The sequence below is a fragment of the Glycine soja genome, chromosome 9, assembly GCF_004193775.1.
Source record: "Glycine soja cultivar W05 chromosome 9, ASM419377v2, whole genome shotgun sequence".
NCBI lineage: Eukaryota > Viridiplantae > Streptophyta > Magnoliopsida > Fabales > Fabaceae > Glycine > Glycine soja.
In genome coordinates this window covers 23,732,681-23,740,322 of record NC_041010.1, presented here as the reverse complement: position 1 = coordinate 23,740,322, position 7,642 = coordinate 23,732,681, and positions in this window count along the sequence as shown.

Below are 7,642 nucleotides of genomic sequence, written 5' to 3'. Positions count from 1 at the left end.
AATCAGAAATCTGCACCTGTTGCAAGAGTCTGTGGTCTATGTTCTTCTGCAGATCACCATACAGATCTTTGTCCTTCTTTGCAGCAATCTGGAGTCAAAGAGCAACCTAAAGCTTATGTTGCAAACATTTATAATAGACCCCCTTAGCAGTAAAACCAACAACAACAGAATAATTATGATCTTTCAAGCAACAGATACAATCCAGGTTGGAGGAATCATCCAAATCTGAGATGGGCAAGTCCTCCACAACAACAACAACCTGTCCCTACATTCCAGAATGCTGCTAGTCCAAGCAAGCCATATGTTCCTCCTCCAATGCAACAACAACAACAACAACAACAACAAAGACAACAAGTAACTGAGGCACCTTCTCAACCTTCCTTAGAAGAGTTAGTGAGACAAATGACAATCCAGAATATGCAATTTTAGAAAGAGACAAGAGCCTCCATTCAGAGTCTGACAAATCAGATGGGGCAGATGGCTACTCAGTTGAACCAAGCTCAGTCCCAAAATTCTGACAAATTTGTCTTCACAAACTGTGCAGAATCCAAAAAATGTGAGTGTCATCACCTTGAGGTCTGACAACCAAATTCAAGTGCCTCCACCAGTAGCAGCACCTGGACCTGAACCTATCAAGCTTCATTCTACACCTGAAAAAGAGGATGAGATAGTTGCACAACAGAGAAAGCTTCCTAACAAAAATTTTCATGCAGGTGGACCTTCTTCTAGTAATTCTGACTTACAACAGCCTCATATCCCTCTTCCATTCCCACCTAGAGCAATTCCATGGTAACCAGAAAATGAGATCCTTGCTTGTGGAGCTTCTATGGAGGCTGGATCTTTGAGCTTCAATGAGGTCCTTCAATGGTGATTTTTCACCATGGAGATGCAGCGGAAGGCAAAGGAGAAGAGGAGAGGGGAGGCACCATCCACTAGGGAATAAGCCAAGGAAGAAGGAGCTTCACCACCAAGATGAGCCTTGGATAAGAAGCTTGGAGAGGATGCTTCAATGGAGGAAAAGAAAGAGAGAAGGGGGGAGCACGAAATTGAAGGAATAAAAGAGGGAAAGAAGTGGAACTTTGAAGTGTATCTCATAAGACTTTCATTCATCAAAGTTACAACAAGTGTTACACATGTTTCTATTTATAGACTAGGTAGCTTCCTTGAGAAGTTTTCTTGAGAAAACTTCCTTGAGAAGCTAGAGCTTAGCTACACACACCCCTCTAATAACTAATCTCACCTCCTTGAGAAGCTTCCTTGAAAAGATTCCTAAAGAAGCTAGAGCTTAGCTACACACACCTCTCTAATAGCTAAGCTCACCTCCTTGAGATGAGAAGCTAGAACTTAGCTACACACCCCCTATAATAGCTAAGCTCACCCCCATGACAAAATACATGAAAATACAAAAAATGTCCCTACTACAAAGACTACTCAAAATGCCTTGAAATACAAGGGTAAAACCCTATACTACTAGAATGGCCAAAATACAAGGCCTAAATGAAGGAAAAAAACCTATTCTAATATTTACAAAGATAAGCGGGCTCATACTTAGCCCATGGGCTCAAAATATACCCTAAGGCTCGTGAGAACCCTAGGGCCTTCCCTTGGATCTCTGGCCCAATCTACTTGGAGTCTTCTATCCAATGCCCTTGCGGGGTAGGATTGCATCATTTCCTCCACCTTGGAAAGGATTTGACCTCAAATCCCAAGGTTCTTCATACTCTGGGCTCCTTCCCGCAACACCTGTAAAAAGAACAAAAACATATGTATTAGTGGTGTTTGGTATTTTGAAGTAAGGTAAGGTCTGAAAACCCATTTCCTGGGCATCTTCCCATGAAAGAACATGGTTTCTCACCAACTCAATGAGTGGTGCTACAAGTATATAAAAATATGGGACAAACCTTTTGTAAAAGTTTGTTATGTCATGGAAGCCCCAAAGTTTTCTTATACTTGGTGGAGTGGGCCACTCAGGAATGACCTTTATTCTCTTAGGGTTCATGGGAACCCCTTGATCACTATTTGAAAAATTAAGAAAAGTAACGCAATAAAACATATCTTTTTCTGTATTTTCATAATGATTATTCCTACCAAAAAGTATGACAAACCTAAGGTGTCCCATATGAGTACCTAAGTTTGTATTGAAACTTAAAATATGAACAAACCTACCTAATGGGTCCCTATGTACACAAATCATGAAGATGTTGGGTGCATGAGTGATTTTACAAAAGAGTGTTGCACCACTCAAAACATTCATCATACCACCTATTTTATGGACTTGGTGCCTAATAATACCTATTTTGGGCACCAACAAAACACAAGGATTTAAGCTCTTGCGAACCAAACCCTCATCCAACAACTTCTTTACTTGAGGAATAAACTCAAGCCCAAGAGGTGTGGCAATGCTAGCAAGTGTCTTTTTACAAAAGAGAAAATGTGGAGGTTGTCTAAGAGGGAAAGTTTCTTTAATGTTTGTCTTTATTGTAAAATGAGTTTCCTTCTTAGCTAACCTCTTGGAGGAGACATTTACCTCCTTACACTTCTCTTTAACCACTAATGGTTGTCCATCTTCTTGGGGGTAGATTTCTTCACTACATTCTTTCCCTTTTGCTTCTTCACTTTCACTAGAGGAAGGTGAAGTAGTAGCCTCATCTTGGCTACTATAAATGTCTTGGTCCCTCATAATCATGGTTTTTGTGGTGGGGCATTGAGAAGTAGTGTGTCCTCTTATAAGACATTTAAAGCACTTTATAGAGCTAGTTTTGTCTTGCATACTAGCCTTAGGGGCTTGCTTTTCTATTGTCTTCCCCTTATCATCTTTGGGCTTAGAAGGTGTCACCCCTAAGATGCCTTGACCTTGGTCTTTCTTTGGATAAGAGTGAGAGCCATAAGATTTTGAAGTAGACTTCTTTTTAAGTTGTTGCTCTACCCTTATTTCCCAATCTAAGTTAGCCTCTACATTGTCCTTCCCATGGAAGTATGAGAGGTTAATGTTAGCCTCTTGAGGCTTTCTTTCCTTTTCTCTTCTATGAGAGTGAGGTCTAAGATGTGACCTATGCCTTCCTTCGTAATAGTCATGAAGTTCTTCACTTAGGCTCTTGCAAGAGTTATGACTACTATAGGAGGCATGTTTTTCTCTTTTCATTTCTTTTATTATTTTTCTTCTTTCTTCCTCTCTTATTTTCTTTCTTTCATCTTGACTTATTTCTTCCACTCTTTTTTTCCTTTTTCTTTTCTCTCTTGTTTTTCTTTCCATGACTTGAGGGAACTCAACTCATCTAAGATTCTAGATAAAGGGTCTTTATGACTAGTACCCTCGCCATTAACACTAGATGAATGATGACTCATGTTGGTTCCTAAGTTATGGTTCTTTCTTGTTGGAGGTTTGAAAACAAAAGGTAAAAGAAACTATGGTTGAAACTAGCCAAAATATACACTAAAAGAGGTGTGAAAGATAAGGTAAACAACTAATTGGTAAAAGGAAAGCTATCTAGGCAGTTTGGCAAGAAATGAAAACTAGGCGAATCCTAAGAGTGTTTGGATGACCACATTCAAGGTTCCCAACAAAACACTCACTATCCTAAGGAAAAATTGCCTAAAATTATTACACACAAATGGAAGTTTGGTAACCTATTGGAGGCTCCCAACACACTTCCAATGAAAGGCATTTTTGTTACAAAACTTGAAAGCAATGAAGGTAAGTAAATTGCAAATTACAAAATTACAAAACGGTCCTCAATTTTGGTGGGTGTCTTTGGTGATTCACTCAATTTGGAATTCTTCTTAGTCCAATAGCTCTTAAGGTGGTTGGCCCTTTTTTCTTGACTCAAATTCTACAAGGGATGGCACCAATCCTCCTTCCAATTCCCTATATGGCAACCCACAAACAAGGAAACAAAGAGACAAGCAATAACCAAAGAAAAAAATGAAATGAAAGCTAAACCAATGGAGTTTTAACAAGACAATTTTTCAAGGATTATTCAACAATTAAAGCAATGAAAAGGACATAGAAGCAAGCTAGGACTCAAAGAGAAACTTAGAATGGCTCTAGAGTAGAGTAGAAAAACTGGAAAAAAAAAAGACTCAAAAAACCTCTAGCTTTGGCACTTGTCTTCACACTAATTTTCAATTGAAATTTTGGAACTAAGATTGGTATAACATAGGCACCAATTATAGAATAAATTTTGAGCCAAAACAACAAGCACACTTCCCTTTCACTTTTTTTTTCCTGGATACTGATTTTTTTGCCAACTTGTGTGATTTTTAGTATTTTTTCCTTTTATCCAAATCACTTGGTTCTTTTTTTATAACTTTTTTCCAGATGTCTATCAAATTCAGTAAAACTTTCAGCTCAAAATTCGAAGTAACCAATTCTCAGTAATTTTTACAATTTTGTATGTCCAAGCTGCCAGCACCAGTGATTTTTTTTTAAGCATGATATATTGATTGCCTTGGGCTTACTTTCAACCTTCCTATGTATGTTGAACTCACTAGGATTGTTTAACACAGTTTTAGGAGTTCAATATTCACTTAGGATCAACATTTCAGCCAGCAATTCAATCATCAAAACTCAAATTCACAATAGACACAATCATAAGGAAACCTAAAAGTTCAAGAAAAGGTTCACAATCAAAGACTGTATAAGAATTTTGCATGAACATGTTAAGGACTAATTAACATGAAAGATTTGACTCAAATCAAATAATAGGCAAAAATAATTTCATACACTCATGAAAAAATGAGTTAGACAAAGAAACAAGAAAATAAAATTCAGCACAACATAAGAAATCTTATGTGACAAGTTTCATGACTAGACATGACTTCTACGACAAAACTACAATAGGTGAACAAGTCACTCTAGATTTTTGAGGTTTTCTTCTACTTTAATATTTTTGTAAGAATTTTATGGTTTAGGTTTCATCCACAAAAAATAACAAGACAAAACTCAAAGGAACCTAAACTCAACACAATTCATGGTTCAAGAACATGAACAAGAAATTCGAACCATAGAAAATCAAATCTAGTTTCTATAGCAAGTTTAATCGGTGGAAACTCTAAAGAATCATGTTAACTACATTTAGAACAAGACATGTGAGGAGATACATGGAGAAAAATGAAGAAACAACAATGGAAGAGAAGGTAAAGAAAAAAAAATTAATGGAGGTTAAAGGAGCACCTACTTGAAGCTCTTGTGCTCTGATTACCACTTGATGGAAACTTGCTTGTGGAGCTTCTATGGAGGCTAGATCTTTGAGCTTCAATGAGGTCCTTCAATGGTGATTTTTCAACATGGAGATGTTGCGGAAGGCAAAGGAGAAGAGGAGAGGGGAGACACCATCCACTAGGGAATAAGCCAAGGAAGAAGGAGCTTCACCACCAAGATGAGCCTTGGATAAGAAGCTTGGAGAGGATGCTTCAATGGAGGAAAAGAAAGAGAGAAGGGGGGAGCACGAAATTGAAGGAATAAAAGAGGGAAAGAAGTGGAACTTTGAAGTGTATCTCATAAGACTTTCATTCATCAAAGTTACAACAAGTGTTACACATGTTTCTATTTATAGACTAGGTAGCTTCCTTGAGAAGTTTTCTTGAGAAAACTTCCTTGAGAAGCTTCTTTGAGAAAACTTCCTTGAGAAGCTAGAGCTTAGCTACACACACCCCTCTAATAACCAAGCTCACCTCCTTGAGAAGCTTCCTTGAAAAGATTCCTAAAGAAGCTAGAGCTTAGCTACACACACCTCTCTAATAGCTAAGCTCACCTCCTTAAGATGAGAAGCTAGAACTTAGCTACACACCCCCTATAATACCTAAGCTCACCCGCATGACAAAATACATGAAAATACAAAAAAAGTCCCTACTACAAAGACTACTCAAAATGCCTCGAAATACAAGGGTAAAACCTTATACTACTAGAATGGCCCAAATACAAGGCCTAAATGAAGGGAAAAAAACTATTCTAATATTTACAAAGATAAGCGGGCTCATACTTAGCCCATGGGCTCAAAATATACCCTAAGGCTCGTGAGAACCCTAGGGCCTTCCCTTGGATCTCTGGCCCAATCTACTTGGAGTCTTCTATCCAATGCCCTTGCGGGGTAGGATTGCATCAAGTTTGATTTTGATGACCGGTGCAAAGAGGCTTTTGATTGCCTCAAGCATGCGGTGACTACCACCCATATCATTCAGGCACCTGATTGGATAGCCCCATTTGAGCTGACGTGTGATGCATCCAATTACACATTGGGGGGTGTCCTTGCTCAAAAGATTGATAAGCTGCCTTGGGTGACCTACTACGCTTCCAAAACTTTGGATGCCGCCCAAGCAAATTACACTACCACAGAGAAGGAGCTATTAGCGATAGTTTTTGCTCTTGAGAAATTTTGTTCATATTTACTTGGTACTCGTGTTATTGTTTATATTGACCATGCAGCTCTGAAGTACCTGTTGAAGAAGGCTGAATCGAAGCCTAAATTGATCAGGTGGATGCTTTGGCTCCAAGAGTTTGATTTGGAGATCCGTGATCGAAGCGATGCACAGAACCTCGTGGCTGACCATTTGAGTAGGATTGAGCGTGCGTCTGAGGACTCACCCATTCAGGATGATTTTCTGGATGACCATTTGTACATTTTGTATAGTATTTCTGATTCCTTCCCCACTCCCTGGTTTGCTAATATTGTGAATTATTTGGTTGCTTTTGTTTTTCCTCCCTTAGCATCTAAAGCTCAAAATGATACAATTAAGAGCGATGCTAAGCATTATATTTGGGATGACCCCTATTTGTGGAAGTTGGGCAGTGACCAGGTTATTAGGAGATGCATTCTAGACCATGAGATCGACTCAGTCCTGCAATTCTGTCATTCTTCCGCACCAGCTGGCCATCTTGGCATACAGAGGACAGCTCACAAGGTGCTTGACTGCAGTTTCTATTGGCCCACCATCTTCAGGGATGCGTGGAGAATCTGTAGTACTTATGAGCCTTGTTAGAGAGCAGGCAACTCACTTTCATGGAGACAACAAATGCCTCAACAACCCATGTTGTTCTATGAGGTGTTTGATGTCTGGGGTATAGACTTTATGGAGACGTTCCCTGTCTCTTTTGTTTTTGTTTATATTCTCCTTGCTGTTGATTATGTTTCAAAATGGGTGGAAGCCAAACCCACCAGAACTAACGATGATAAGGTTGTTGTGGATTTTGTTAGATCTAATCTGTTTTGCAGATTTGGAGTCCCTAGAGCCATCGTTAGTGATCAAGGCACCCATTTTTGTAACAAATCCATGTATGCCTTGCTCATAAAGTATGAGATCGTGCACAGAATTTTCACACCTTACTATTGGATCAAGTGGCCTCGAAATAATTAAGAAGGGGGGGTTGAATTAATTATTACTGAACCTTTACTAATTAAAAATTTACCCTTCTTAGGCTTTTACTATGTTGATAAGAAAATAAAGAATAGAAAAAAAAACTTAACCAAAAGTAAAAGTGATTTATTAAAGTGCACAGCGGAAATTAAAGAGTGTAGGGAAGAAGAAGACAAACACAAGAGTTTTATACTGGCTCGGCAACAACCCGTGCCTACATCCAGTCCCCAAGCGACCTGCGGTCCTTGAGATTTCTTTTCAACCTTGTAAAAATCTTTTTACAAGCAAA